General features: G+C 28.0%; 1 protein-coding gene and 1 long non-coding RNA gene across 7 annotated transcripts in view; one reads left to right on the plus strand and one right to left on the minus strand.

Moving 5' to 3' along the window:
- LOC130666307 (uncharacterized) overlaps positions 1-15,690 on the plus strand; it is a 137,375-nt gene that overhangs the window by 111,680 nt on the left and 10,005 nt on the right. The window lies entirely within an intron of this gene.
- The window catches only part of LOC130666304 (lachesin-like), a 148,002-nt gene that overhangs the window by 76,936 nt on the left and 55,376 nt on the right, over positions 1-15,690 (minus strand). For 3 of the 5 annotated variants that reach the window (XM_057467162.1, XM_057467163.1, XM_057467159.1), the window contains exon 1: positions 7,411-7,680. The exons of the other annotated variants lie outside the window; for them this stretch is intronic. The gene's annotated coding sequence lies outside the window, so the exon portion shown is untranslated. Of the gene's footprint in view, positions 1-7,410; positions 7,681-15,690 lie in introns of those variants that run through there. 5 annotated transcript variants of the gene reach the window in all.

Here is a 15,690-nt window from a genome sequence, read left to right on the forward strand (position 1 = left end):
GCCATGTGTGATCCCGAGGCTACATGACGGAGGTTATCGGATAGTTTTGTGGTGTCAGTCCGATTGATCCATCCGATTAACGTTTTGAATACAACAATCAGTAAAATAGCTCCCAGCAATATTTTATAAAATGTAAAATTAATAACACGTCAATTAAAATTAAAAAATTTTATTTTTTTATCTGAAAATAAATTTAACAGTTTAAATTTTTTATGTCAATCTACCGAAAAATAAAAAGTTATTCCATTTCATACTCTTTTTAAACTTATTTATTTTATCATTATCTACGATTCCGCTCTATTATTTTATTATCAATCTAACTGCATATACAGATAAAATAAATATATAAAAAGATTAAAATGCATAGCGATGGTGACACGTGGGAGAGAGGAAAAAATTACGTAAATTAGTGTCAATTGCGACCGAGCCGTTAAGGTCTGAGGGATGACATGGGCGGATTGTGGAATGAGAATGGTATCTAAACACCCGTATATGTATCTTTATATATATATGTGGTTTATATGTATATATGTTTGGCAGAGATAGTGTAAAAGAGAAGAGTTGGGAGCACTGTATGTGATTGATGAGCCAGTGATAGCGACGCGTCTGCACTCGACACCTCGCTACTGCCACCTAGCAATGCATATTCATCGGACGGTATAAATAATGCCTGTTTAATACATAAATAAATATAACGTTGGCCCAGCTAACATAACAACGGCCTGAATTTTAGCTGACCGGGGTTAGCTGTCTGATACGATACATTGTATCTTGTATGTTTCTCTGAGATAAATGTACTTCTATTTTAAGTATTTAATTTATTCATGTAAGCGACATTTTTAATAAGATTAATACTTCGTTATGAACGGGTCATTTTTGTTGTATAATTACTTATGTACCGAGCCACTAAAATAAGTATACGAGATAATAGAAGACCTAAATATTTTGGTCAATGAATTTAAAACAGTGGAAAAGAGGAGATGGTTAAAATAAGAGACACATCAATAACTCATTTTTAAAATATGCGTTCTAATAAAAAAAAATCTATAAACCGCTTGACCCTGTGGCCCAGCCCCAAAACTTCCCGCTGTATTCGAGCTCAAAGAGCTCGACGGATTTATTTCTAAGTTTGATCAAATCTAAGTCTCAGCAAGCTCTATCAGTTGTCGCAAAAGTTTACTAATAATGACGTTTCCAAGTTTTCTGATCTCGATAACAACGGGAAGTTTTGGGGTTGGCCCCCAAGTCCAACCGCTTTTCAAATAAAAAAAAAATTTTTTTAGTACTTTTTAAAGGAATTTTTTAAATTGTAAACCATTGTATCCTTTGTATAAATATTCTCTAAAGGTAATTCAATTTTTTTTCTGATGACGTGATAAATAACTAATTTTTACAAATGTTAATAAATTTTTTCTTTAGTTAAAACAATGCAGTCCGCAATATACTTATTTATATTAAAGTAATTAAAATTTTTTAACTTGTAACTAATACTAGATTATAAAATTTTAATTACTCGTAGCTCTCAAACTATTAACTCTAGTAAATTTTCTATTGATAACAAAGTTTTGGCATATTTAATTATCTTTTAAATGAACACTTAATTAGTATTATAAATAGTATAAAAGCTAAAAAAATAAAACAACCGTCCTTGAGTAACAATGACTTTGTTTAATATTTTAAGTTTGATTAAAAACAAAACTATTTCTTGAAAGTTATTTTATAAAATTATAATTATCTAAATAATTAAAGCCATTAAATAATTTAATTTATTGATCGATTTGCTATAAAATGATTATATTTAAGAAAAAAATTTAAAAGACGATTGACCTTTTAGTCTAGCCCTGAAACTTCCGACTTTCGAGTTCAAAGAGCTTGAACTCATTATAAGAAGTATGTTTGTACAATCTTTGAGCTCAATAATAACCCTTAAGACTTTGAATTTGAATTTTAAGCGTTAACGATAATGTTTTTTTATACTACCCATATGAAAAAACAATATATGGTTAAAATATATAAAATCATATATGTTTGCAACAAAAAAATATATGATATATTATATTTTATATTATAAAAAATCATATAGAGATTTTGGCCGATTTAATATAAAATTATATGCAGTAATAAATATATATATTCCAAATATGTAACTTATATGTTTTTTTATATTAAGCTATATATATACATTTACATTTGCCTTATAATATATTGTAGTGATAGATTTCCTTTTATATTCAAATAACATAAAATTTTTATATGAAATGAAATATATGGTGGCATATAATTAATGTAATATATGGCACCATATATTTTCTTTGTTATATTTAAGCATATATTTTATTCGTTGTATGTATATGTATATAGGTATATAGATTCGCATTAAATTAACTAGTTTTGAAAATTTTAACTGCAATTTAAAGAGTATATTAAAATTTAGATCTAATTTAATTGGAGTTGGTCATACGAATAAGAAAGTTTTTTTTTCCATACACAATATAAACACATGTTTTTATATATGATCAGAATATATTTTTCGTATATGATAGAAACATATATTTTAATGTATGATAAAAATATAGTTTTCGTATGTGACAAGAATATATATTTCTATATATGATAAAAATATATTTTTTGTATATGATTGACATATATATTTTATATATGCTAAACATAGACGTACTCGTATATGATGAATATTATATTTTTTAATACAAAAGAAAATATAGTTAAATTGGCTACATATATTTTTTGACATTTATCATATATTTTGACCATATATGTTATTTTCATACGGGTAAATATTATCGATCATGATAAATTTATTTTTGTCGTAAGATATCACAACTTAAATCTGAGTTCTGAAATCGATAGTTCTCGAGTTATTTAAAAAAATGTGTAATTTTTTTTCATTTCATCTGCTGTAATCGATTAATCAATCATCGATTTGAAACTAATAAGATCTTGACATGGATAAATTCTTTCGATTACTACAAAGTTTTTTTTAAATTCATTGATTCATTTAAAAGATATCGTACGATAAATTTTTTTTACAAATTTTCAATAATTTTTTGTTCTTCAAAAAGTTGATATCTATTGAAAAATCAGAGCTTAGAATTCTGCAAATCAGACTAAAACTAATAGCTTCCCTTTAGCAGAAAAAATTTGATTTCCATACCGATAAGTCAAAATAGTGAATTTATGTCATAAAATTACATGGTATTAAATTGTTTCCGTAAGATTTTTTGAAGAGATTATTTTTATCGAATTTATTTAATTGAAATTATTCAAACAGTTAGAAAGAAAATTAGCTTAAACGATACTCTCTTGTATGATTGTAATCAATTTATAGTATAGCGTGAGACGTGAACCCTCATGTAAGTACCGCATGTATAAACGATTCACTGATCAATTAACCCTGTTTGCGTGCCAAGTAGCCAACGATCATGCTCCCAATGCTCGTGTTTATGTCCACAGTTATATACCTTTTGCAATATAATACTAATCCATCCACCTAGTTATATATATGTACACATATTTATACGTTTATGTTCAATACTGGAAACATTAGCGTGTGTACATTTAGCTTGTCTTATATATACTGTCTGCTATACATCTACACATTTATAGGTAGTACGCGTAACTCTCTGCGTCAAAGACCGACACGAATTGCCGTGTATGCCATAATACAGTATAAACTAAAGGAATGGTATAGTACATAGAAGAAGATGGGAATATCGTGCCGGTTAAACTGGCATGCCGAGGTTAGAATTACGACACAATCGCGTGCTAAACGATTCCGCTTTAGTTTTAATACTGGCAAACTGAAACACCACAAATCACCCCTTATACTCTTCTCGTGTTACTCATTTTGTCTCGTTTTTTATCCCTCGTATATAGAGTTTATTATTCGTTTACGGTTGTAAAATTTAATCCATTCGACGTGGTCTCATATTAAAAGTGTAGTTGCACTGCTTTATATTTTAGTTTCATTTTTACTCCGACTCTAATTTGTTGTTATTATAATTGTGGTTTTTTTTTTTAATTACTTCATGCATTAACTATTTACAGTAGTGAAAATTGTAGAGTGTAGCGCTTTTCTACAGGAAATTTTTTGACATCACTAAATTTCAAAAAAATTTTCTCTACACGAGGCAACTCTATACCGGAAAAAAAAGGATTTCTTGGCGTAAAATATTTTATTCACACCAAGAAAAATTTTACTTGCCCTAAGAAATCTTTTGCATTATGAATTGAAAATTTTTTGGGGCAAGAAAAAATTTTTAGCGCCAAAAAAAATTTAATTGTCATTTCATAATGCGAAATTTTTCTTGCCCCAGAAAATCTTTTTTTTCTGTGTGAAAATTTTCTTGGGGTGAGTGAAAATTTTTTGTGACAAGAAATTCTTTTTCTTTCTGGGTACATGTTAATTAAAACACCGTAACAACTCTATACAATAAATTAAATTAACAGCATTCCATTTCTACATAATAATAATATCGCTCATATGGAAAATCTCTTCAAAAAGTCTTACACGAACAGTGACACATGTTGCATCATCACTTATTTTTAATTATTTCTTAATAGTACAACATTTAACATTAATTAAATAATAAATTTACGAAATGTTAAAACAAGACCACCAATTTAAAAGTAATTATCCCTGGATATGTCCAATTTTGTTTTAAGATGATTGGTCACTTTGTAATTATTTAAACAATTTAGTCTTACTTTCATTAAATATCTATTTCATATAATTAACTTACTTTGTTAACAGAATAAGAGACAAATAATAATAAATAAGAGACATTCTCGTGTAGAGATTTTTCGTATAAAAGATATTATTATGTTGAGATAGAACACTGTTAAATTAATCTATTGTAGAAATGTTACGATGTAGAAATTAACATGTGGAGTTAACTTGTGTTGAGAAATATTCTGTGAGATTTCGTGATGTGAGGAAATTCTCTGTAGAGATGCATTACACCCAAAATTGTAATCAAGCTATTATTTAATATTGAAGTTAGGAATAATTAAATGACTTTAATCTAAAATTTTATCTCTAATTTAAATTTATATATGAATTTATTGCCTATATAATTGTTATATTGATTTTTTTGTATTTCTTAATCGAATTTTTTTAATAGGCAATAAAAATAAATTTATTTTATTAAATTTTTTATATTTATAGTGATTTATGTTATTCGAAATTCCATGAATCTTTTAGAGTATTGAATTATAAAGCACGTAGTCGTTGTTGTAGAGGAAAAGAGTGCATTTATATATATACAGAAAACCACACAAGAAAAGTGAGAGACCTAGGCATGTACAAAACGAAACAACTGAGCACGTAACTAGAATGTGAAGCAAAAATAAAAAATAAAAAAAAAACAACTCTATATAAGAGGGAATGAGAGTTGAAAACGATTCGCATTCGTTCTGAAAAATGTCGTCAGTGTTTTTTGCTTTTATTCACTGAAAAATAAGTCCCTTTAAATTTTATTATGAAAATAAAAATAATAAAAAATTCGTGCGTACAAAAAAAAATTTTTACAAATTCGTTTATTTTAAATTATTTCAGTGGGTTTGTCATTTTTTATTAACATGTATATATCTTTTTTTTTAATACAAAAAAGATTTATAGTTTTTAGTAAAAAAAATGATGGTTATCAGAAAAATTTTTTAAAAACTGGAAAAAGCTGATTTGAGGTAAAGCAAGCTATGATTGTAACAAAAAATAATTATTTTTTACTTAAATTATTGTTCTTAGTCTTGATAATTAAAACTCATGCCCACACTGCAATTAATGTATCAACAAATAGTTGATAAAATTAAATGATTATTAAACTTGTGAGTATCCACCCACAGATATTTCTTTGAATGAATATAATTAAATTAATATTTCATATCAATAAAATTATAGCACTGTTTTAACTTTTAAAACAAAAAAAAAACAAACGTATAATGCATGTTATTATTATCTATACCAATGCATTTATGATCTACTTAATGCTGACAATCGACACGTTTCAAATCATCGTCTGAGCTAAATTAATTTTAACCACAGAAAAGTACAAATTAAATCTTAATGAGACACAGAAATAAAAGATTCTAAATTTTCTACGGTTTTTTTTTTAATCAACAAATCCAAACAAAACTTTTTTTTTACAATAGTAACTCACTTTACCTTAGAGTCAGCTATTTCCAGTTCAATAAAATATTTCAAATTACAAGCACTTGAAAAAAAAATTAAAATTTTATTTTAAATTTTAAATTGATCACATTGTCTTAGCTGATTAGCTTGCCTCATTTTTTATGCAAACTGTGATTAAATATTTTTGAATAGACATTCACTTTTTTTTTATTTTAGGTCTTAATAACGATTTTATCCTACTCGGGATACCTTCAAAATGTATGGTATCTCATTTCGATTGGGTTCTCATATACACAGAAAAGAAAGATTTCTTGACGCAAGAAAAATTTTTCATTACGAAATGAAAAGAGTGACCCCCGTAGATCTTTTTCAAATTTTGAGGACTAATTATTGCATAGAAATAATGACTCACTAAATATTTTTACTCATAATATCTAGTACTTTCGTAGTAATGATTTTTTGAATTTTGTAAAAAATTCTCAGCTTCTAGAAAAAAATATTAAATTTAAAATAAAACTTTCCGCAAGACCAGAAAAATAGATTTTCTTACTTCAATTTTATTTTTAAAGGGTTTTCCATTTCTTATAATAAAGAATGAATATTTTCATTGAAAATTACCTCAAAAGTTGAAAAAAAAAAATTGTCAAAATTCACAAAATCATTATTACGAAAGTACTAAATATGAAAAGTTCAAATCTTTGGGGAGTAATTATTTTGATGCAAATAATAATTCCACAAAATGTGGAAAAAATCCATGGAGGTCACACTTAAAAAAAAATTTATTTTTTGGAATGACCCATATATATAAGTAAAACGAAATAAGTAGTAAATAGCACTTATGGTCAGGCACCTTTGACTCAACTACACGCGTACTTCAACACGTCTGGCATTTCTCTTTGAGGTTTTCTACACAATAGTCACATTCCCAAATTGTGCTTGACAAAGGCCGAATGGCCATGACAACAAAGTCAAAAGGTTAGTAATTAAAAAAATTAAATAATGATTAAAATAAAAAAAAAAGTAATTAAATAAATAAAAATTATTGAATAAAAACAAAAGTACATGAAATCCTTATTAACGTGGCCGTCAAGCAATCAGCTTGAAACAACGAGTCGTTCATTAGAACGTGAATCAAAATGCTGACTCGTACATTTCCAGAATTAATCCAAAAGGTACTAGGTAAGCAAACGTACTCAAAGTGATTGAGTAAAAAAAAAAGTTGTATTTTCTTAAGTTAAAATAATAATAGCAATAAAAAATACCTTGTTAATAGAATTATGAATAATCCTCTGTTAATGAATGCCTAAAAGTTATTTAAAAAAAAAAAAAAAATGAATTTATCACTGACTAAAAGTAAATTTATTGATCACTAAAATAAAAATTTATAGTTGTGAATAAATGGGTGCAAATAAAATTTAAAATAAAACAAGTCACTAAACTGTGGGTGAAATAAATCGCGATACGCGTGTCACGTGGGAATTATAAAATACACACAACGAGAGCGTAATTTAACACGTGATATCCTGCCGATGTTTCGACGAAAACTGCATTCAGTGTTGCTCCCCACCAGTTGTTACGGAGGCAGGACGACATGGTTTTAAAGCAAGGATACGACGCGCGACGATGCTCCGCCTACGAAGACCAAAACCCATCCCTGAGTCTTAGATTCTTTGATCCATCTATATTTGTTACTTTATATGTTTGACGAAATATATATACAATAAGTAACTTGACTTCAGGATCCGCACGCATAATTTTGATCTTGATCTTGTAATCTAAATCTTGTCTAATTTTTGTAAGGTAATTTTAGAAGTAATTTTTTTGAATTTCCCGCTAAAAAAATTGGAAATTTTCAAAAAAAACAGGAAAGTTATTGATTTTGGTCCAATTTCCGAAGACCGAGTTTTCAACAGATTTTAACATTTTGAGGTCCTAGGAAGCTATTCTGACCATTTTGGGATGATGTCAGAGTGTATGTATGTGTGTACGTATTCGAAGCGGCTTATTCATTCCTATAATCTGTAAAGAATTAAGCTTAATCAGTACAGTATGTTTGGAGTTATTTGAAAAATGAAATTTTTGAAAAAATGTTGTTTTCAAATAACTTCTTACTTACTTCATGAATTGATTCTAATATCTAATCAGCTCTGACACTCTGTAATCCGTGTCGAATGCTACTCCAATTATTAAAATTGAATGATTTGTTCAAGAGATATCGTCAGCATAACAAATTTCAAAAAATGTTTTTTTTTTCCATTAAAAGTGTGTTAGAGACTAAAAAAACTGCATCGAATGCCACCTCAAACGTAAAAATCGGTCTATTAGCTCAAAAGATCAGCAATGAAATATTTAAAAAGCACAATTGTTCTCATTTTTTTCAGTAACATGCATATTCTTTTGGTCCATTCGTTTTTTGAGATCGAAGAGCTCAAAAGTTTACCTATAATACTAAACTCTGGTTTGTTTTTTGAGTTCGAAGAACTCAAAAGTTTACCTATAATAATAAACATTTTTTAACTCTGAGCTCAAAAATAGTTGAAAGTTTGGGATTTGGCCTACAGGGTCAACCGTTTTTCAAATTTTTTTTATTTTGATACTACAAAATTTATGAAATGAAATCTTAATATTTTTCAAGATGTAAGAATCTCGAAAATTTTTAGTCTGCAAGAAATTTGATTTGCCACTAAAAAAGTGTGGGGGGGGGATCAAATTATTTTCAATCCTCAAATAATTATTTTGTGTCAACACGACCCAGTCAGTTAAAAAAGAATCAAAATATGGGACAAAATGAGTCTACTTAAAAAATTGAAAATCTCATGTTAAAAATAATCCTCACATCAGAATCCTGAATCTATTATTTGACTCATTCTTATCAATGTGTTATATATTTTTAATAATTAGTTGTAAAAATTTTAATCAAAACTTTTAACGCTGATTCTAAATTGGACAATTTTTTATTAGTAATTTTTAGGTGGTTTAAATTGCCTTATCTCATTTGTGTTGGCTTTATACACAATTTGAAAAAATTCTGGAGGCCTTTTTTTTCATAATTTTAATTAATCAAAAATTTTGTACGTATTAAATTTCATTAATTAACAAATGAAACAATTCACTTCTTTCATAAAAATAAAAAATTTGTCAAACTTAACATTTGATTAAATTTTTAATTAACTCTACCACTAATTATGAAAGCAAATATAAAAGGAAAGTATAATAAAATTAAATTATTTGAAGAGAAAAAAAGAGTCTGAGTTCTTTGAGACTCGAACAATATAATCCACGAGGGAGAATTAATTCTTTTATATTAATATTAAAGCTATTCCTTTCCTTTATTCGTTTTCAAACTCGGGTAATTAAATTTTACTTGTTTAAATTATAACGATAAATTTAAAAAGATCAAAGTGATTTTTTTAGCGCTTAACACCTGTTGCCACTCATTTTAATACCTGTATATTATATGTCACACATTAATTAAATAATTTCGTTTGTAGAATAAATGAACGGAATGTTGCAGCGAAAAATAATATATATAAATAAATAGAACAATTTATATTAAAATATGTCGCAATAAATTGTCATAGTATAAAAAATACTTTGGCGGATAATTTAACAGACACATTATAAAAGGATTAAAAGAATAAAAAAGTAAATATAATAATATAAAAGTAAAATGATAAAAGGTTGAGTGAAAAGTCTATAGAGTCAGTAGTGTCTCTGTAGTCCTGAGAGAAGATCACGAAGGCTCCTTCTTCTTGCAAGTCGTCGTTCTCCATCGCGACATCGGGGTCGAGTGTTTTTATTCCATTACCCGTGCCACAGCATCAGCCTCTTAACCACTTACTTAACCCAGAACCTTCGCTCTTGTCTATACCCAGTACGATCCTCTTTACGCTCGATGGCGTTCGACAACTCAAATATTATCGGCGATCTCTAGTGTCTTCTAGTCTTTTCATATACACTTGTACATACTCTACATATGTATACACTTATACTAACTAGGTAGTTTTCAAATCCAACTTGTCAACTTGACATGGATAATAAACCTAAGATAGATCATATTGACACTTTATCGACTAGACGAAAGAAAAAAAAATTACGTTGACTTAAATTTGTTGATAATCATATTATTAAAATTTATATCCATGTACAGTAATGAATATTGACATTTATGTATGTGTAAAATTATTGATACACGGTAAGAAATGCATGGCGTTCAACACCATGATGGTATGGTCTCAAGACAGATACTTAAACAGTATAGAAAATATTCCAAGACAGTACTCTAATGAGTCCCAGAAGTATGGCGTTATTTACTATACTGTATAGTACTGGAGCTATTTTATTGCTCACACGTATGCATAGCAGGCACGACGAAACAGCATGGCCTTGAGACCCATACTACAATGCTGAGGGTACAATACTACTAGTTTTTCCCGCTATAATTTTTGGCGTGTCAATCAATTTATACTCGTATTACTGCCAAAACTATATAGATGTCGTTAGACTAGGTTTATCTGCCAAAAGCATTGTGGATACAGCAACGCGGTATGGGCCTGACGGCCATACTGACATTGCGGCGTTCACAATAACTATTGCCCATGTTACTATTCCCGCAATGGTTGAATCATCTATGCATACAATTTTATAACCTATAAAAATCTTCGATACCACACAGTATGGCGTTCACGCCCATACTGGCATAGTGATATCCGCAAAATATTTCTTACCAATATATCCCGACTAGAATTTCTTCCTGATTTACCTGAAGTACCATAAGGACCTTATCAGGTTAATATAAGGTTTGCCTTATTAGGGCAAACCTGAAAAGTTCCTTGTCAGGACCTCATCAGGATATCCTTATTTAAAAAAAAGTTATTTGCCATCGGGTCAACCTGACGAGTTCCTGATCAGGGCCTCGTCAGAAAATTCTTATTCAAAAAAAAGTTATTTGCCATCGGGTCAACCTGACAAGTTCCTGATCAGGACCTCATCAGGATATCCTTATTAAACAAAAAGTTATTTGCCATCGGGTCAACCTGACAAGTTCCTGATCAGGACCTCATCAGGATATCCTTATTAAATAAAAAGTTATTTGCCATCAGGTCAACCTGACGAGTTCCTGATCAGGACCTTATCTGGATATCCTTATTCAAAAAAAAGTTATCCCATCCCTCTAAATATTTCATTTACAGGCTAAAAATTTAAAAAAGTACAAAAGAATATTATATAAAAACCACGTTAATCATTGTAGCACAGATTTTTTACTTCTTCATCAGTTATTCTTTGACATTATAATGAATATTATATTTACACTTTCAAGATCACATGTGTATGTCAGCCTAGTGGATAGCATCGAGGACTTTGAATCGAAAAGACGCAGGTTCGAGCCCAGCAGTTATCGGGATTTTTTCATCAATAAAAAATATGTTTACTTCCTCTAATCAATGCTCTCAATACAATAGATAACATTCTCGATCGAATTAAAACTCTCTTATTTGTTTTTTGCAATTTAATATTTTAAAAATAATTATTAATAAGGTAATCCTGATAAGGATTTGATGAGGATATCCTGGTAAGGACCTGATAAGGCAATCCCGATAAGGACCTCATGGGTCTTAAGCGTTACATCCGTATCAAGATCCTCGTCAGGATACCCTGATCGGGACCTTATTTGAAATAAGGTTAATCCGATAAGGACCTCGTCAGGCCCTTGTGAAAAATTCTAGTCGGGATAGTTTCTCTCTTAAAATAGATCAGTGAAAAGTGCTGCAAATCAGTGAATATTCACTGCATAAACAGTCCCAAGTATACCACTGATTGAATAAGTGGTATACTTGGGACTGTTTATGCAGTGAATATTCACTGATTTGCAGCACTTTTCACTGATTCATTTTAGGAAAGTGTAAAAATTGATTATTTTAATTTATAATAACATAACGTATTTATAAATAAATAATTATAACTGATTTAATAAAGGAAAGTCATGAGATGACTTGGTTGTTTTTGACTCATATGGTTTTATGAAAAGATGTGGCAACAGCGCGTTCTAACTCCTTAAACATCGATATTTAAATTAAAGCGGGAAAATTTATTTCTATTCTCGTCTCTCTTTTTAATGTATTTCTGCCTTTGTCTTTTCTCTCAAATGCTTCCGCATATATTTTTTTAAGGGGCAAAACAGTTACCTGGAAATTTTTAGTAAAAATGGAGGGTATAAATGGTATAACGGCTTCGGGAAGATATTTGGAAGAAGTGTGTACACTGTAAGAAAGCGGTGTTTGAATAGACACATCGATGTAGCAGTGTTACGTAGGGGTGTTATCGGACCGGTATTAAAACGGTCTACATGAAGAGTAAAATGACTTCAGTCGGAGTATGAGGGTGAGTATAAGTATTTTAAGATCTGCAAAACAGAAAAAAAATAAAATATAACAATAATAATATTTCGTTAAAATCACAAAATTATCGTTAATTGAGATAAAAACAGTTTTATTACCTATACAATAAGCAATGTCACTCATATTGAACTGAACATATTGCATAAATTTTTGATCACTTATCAAATTAAATATTTAGGAGTAATACTAGAATTGTTTTGATTATAACTCCGATATTTTTCATGAGGCAATAACTAATTTAAAGATGATAAATTAATCATTGACAATTTAATTTCATTTTTCTCGCTGATTTAGTTTGCAAAGAAATTTGAATCATAAAAATCTGGTTCCCATATTCTATACTATAACGTTGTGGACAAATATTTTTCGGACTTTTCCATATATTGGTAAATCTGTCGTATCATTAATTTTTGAAATAAAAAAAAATTTATTTTTGTATTTGAATCACGTTTCGACTTCTGATACTTCAAAAATGAAACCACTTTTATTTTTTAACACCGCTTGACACCGAGAGAAATTTTAGCATCGTTTTCGGGGTTGAAATTAACACTGATAACCTTAAAACTGGAACAGCGCGGATTTAAACCGTTTTTTTTCAGTGTAGGTATATAGTAATTTAAGTCTATGCCCTTTAAAATATTTAACATACAGTTAATTCTATTTAACTTTAAAAATGAAGGACTTGCAATTTCCGGAATCAACGTTACAGGATACAGGGCAGTAAACGGACACCCACTTTTTTTGTAGGAAATAGGGAAAGAGTTCAAAGTTGGGGAGTGCTAAATTGGACAGATTTTACTGCACTACGATTTTTCGCTGTCATACCTTATTATACTTGACAGATGTAAAGATACACTATTCAGATTGTTTTTTAATTTTAAAACGAATTCTTTGAAGTTATCAACCAATTCCAAGTTAGAAATATAAAATATAAATATCACAATAAGTTAACTTATTTATACACTCTATTTTTTTATAATTATAAATTTCCAAGGCATCAATGTCATGAAAATAAAAATCACATATTTCATTTTATTTCATACCAATAATTGTTTTTTTTTCTCTTCATAAACATTATTTGAAAAACAATAATTTTAATTATAAACAATTTTTTTCCATGAATAATTAATTTTCAATATGAAAAACGTCGTAGCAATACTTTAATAAATTTACAATCATCAAAAACTATAATTAAGGTTTAAAAGAAAAATTAGCAATGTACTTTAAAATTTCTTGAATTCAATTCCAACTCAATATCTCGATTAATAATATAAAACATATATTTTTAAATAGTCTCATTCTCATTGCATCTTCGCTGAAGATTATGCTTTAATTTTTGACATATGATCTAAACGAATCGATATTTATGTAAAATTAATAAATTTGATTAAATTTTCATGACAATTTTCCTTCAAAATCTAACAAAATTATTAACAATGTAATTTATGATTTAATAATCTAGTTTATCGTATAATGATTTTCCACAGATATCAATATACATAAAATTATATAATACGTAGATTGTTCGAGAATATCGATTTAAATTATTTATATAAAATATTCTGAAGATGAGGAGAGAGGGCGGCTTTCCATAGGAATTCATCAGTTTACCATCACATTTTATCGCATTTTATATGCTATAATTGTTCAATATAATTTAGTATTTAAAAATAATAATTATTTGTTAATGACAGCTGAACTATGTCCTGTTTGTTCGTTTGTATGCATGGGAATGAAATTAAATAGGAAACGTGTAATTAAACGGTTATATTTATTTAAAAATTTAGAGCGATCATAAAGCACCCTCAGCGCTTTCGCGCTTGAAGTGTGCAATAAGCTTTGTCTCGAATTCAACTTTGTTGACAAATCATTATTTAATTTTGATTTTTCAGTTATACAAAAGAATTATTCTACAGCCATGTGTGAGTCGAAGATTGATGCAGAAATTTTTGAATAATATATCAACTGGTTGAGTTTTAAATAAATTCATAATACCCGTTAATTAATTGACCTTAAAATATCAATAATTTAAACTGAAAATGTTGGAAAATCCAAAATTCCACGCCTCCATCACTCATTTCACTTTTTTATCATTACCTTTATTTTATTTTTTATTATTTGAATCTACTTTATTCACACTATGAAGTTTTATTTACATTGTTAATAATTACTTTTATTTTTTTGTTTCTCATTTTTAGTTAATTTTTTTATATTTTTCTAACTGTATTTTTTTTTATTTAAAATTTTTATAAAATATCCTGCATTTTTCTTAGATGTGGCTTCCTTTCAACAATACTATCACACAAATGATGCTGCCAGTAGTTAGTGTAGAATATAAAAAATAACAATCATAATACACTGTTAGAAGTATTTATTTGAGCCAAATAAATATTTAATAATAGTTAATAAATGGTTTATTAAATGAGATTTATTTGGGCCAAATAAGCCATATCTTAATAGTTAATAAATGGCTTATTTGAATAGAAAGAAATGACACATGAAGTTAATTAAGTAAGGTTATGACAAATAATTTATAGGACTGTTTTATTTTTATTTTTTTTTTATTTTTTTAAAGAAAATAATACACACAATTAATGTTAATTGAAGATAAAAATTATTATACAAAAAATATAAAAAAAATGAAATATTATAATAAATTTTTACTAACAATCACACTCATTCCGTTCAAGGTTATAACCTTAACTTCATGTCATTTCTTTCTATTCAAATAAGCCATTTATTAACTATTAAGAAATGGCTTATTTGGCTCAAATAAATCTCATTTAATAAACCATTTATTAACTATTAATAAATCTTATTTGGCTCAAATAAATACTTCTAACAGTGTATAAAAATTCAAAATGACAGCTAAATTTTTCGTGAATTATCGGTTTTAAGGTTTTCTACTAATTACAATTAAACAAACGGGAGTTGGGTGGCGATTTCTAAAAAAGTTCTTGTAACGAAAAATACGAATCTAATAAAAAAAAATTAAGCCGATTAATGATGTTTTTCGAGAGTTATCATGTTTACGAAGATCTATTTTTATGAAATCGATGGAATAACGAATCTACACAGTAAAAAATATTGTGTAAAATCAACACAGTTTGTGTGTTAAAAACGGTTGACACGAAATTTGTGTTG

The sequence above is a fragment of the Microplitis mediator genome, chromosome 4 (genome assembly GCF_029852145.1).
Source record: "Microplitis mediator isolate UGA2020A chromosome 4, iyMicMedi2.1, whole genome shotgun sequence".
Classification (NCBI taxonomy): domain Eukaryota; kingdom Metazoa; phylum Arthropoda; class Insecta; order Hymenoptera; family Braconidae; genus Microplitis; species Microplitis mediator.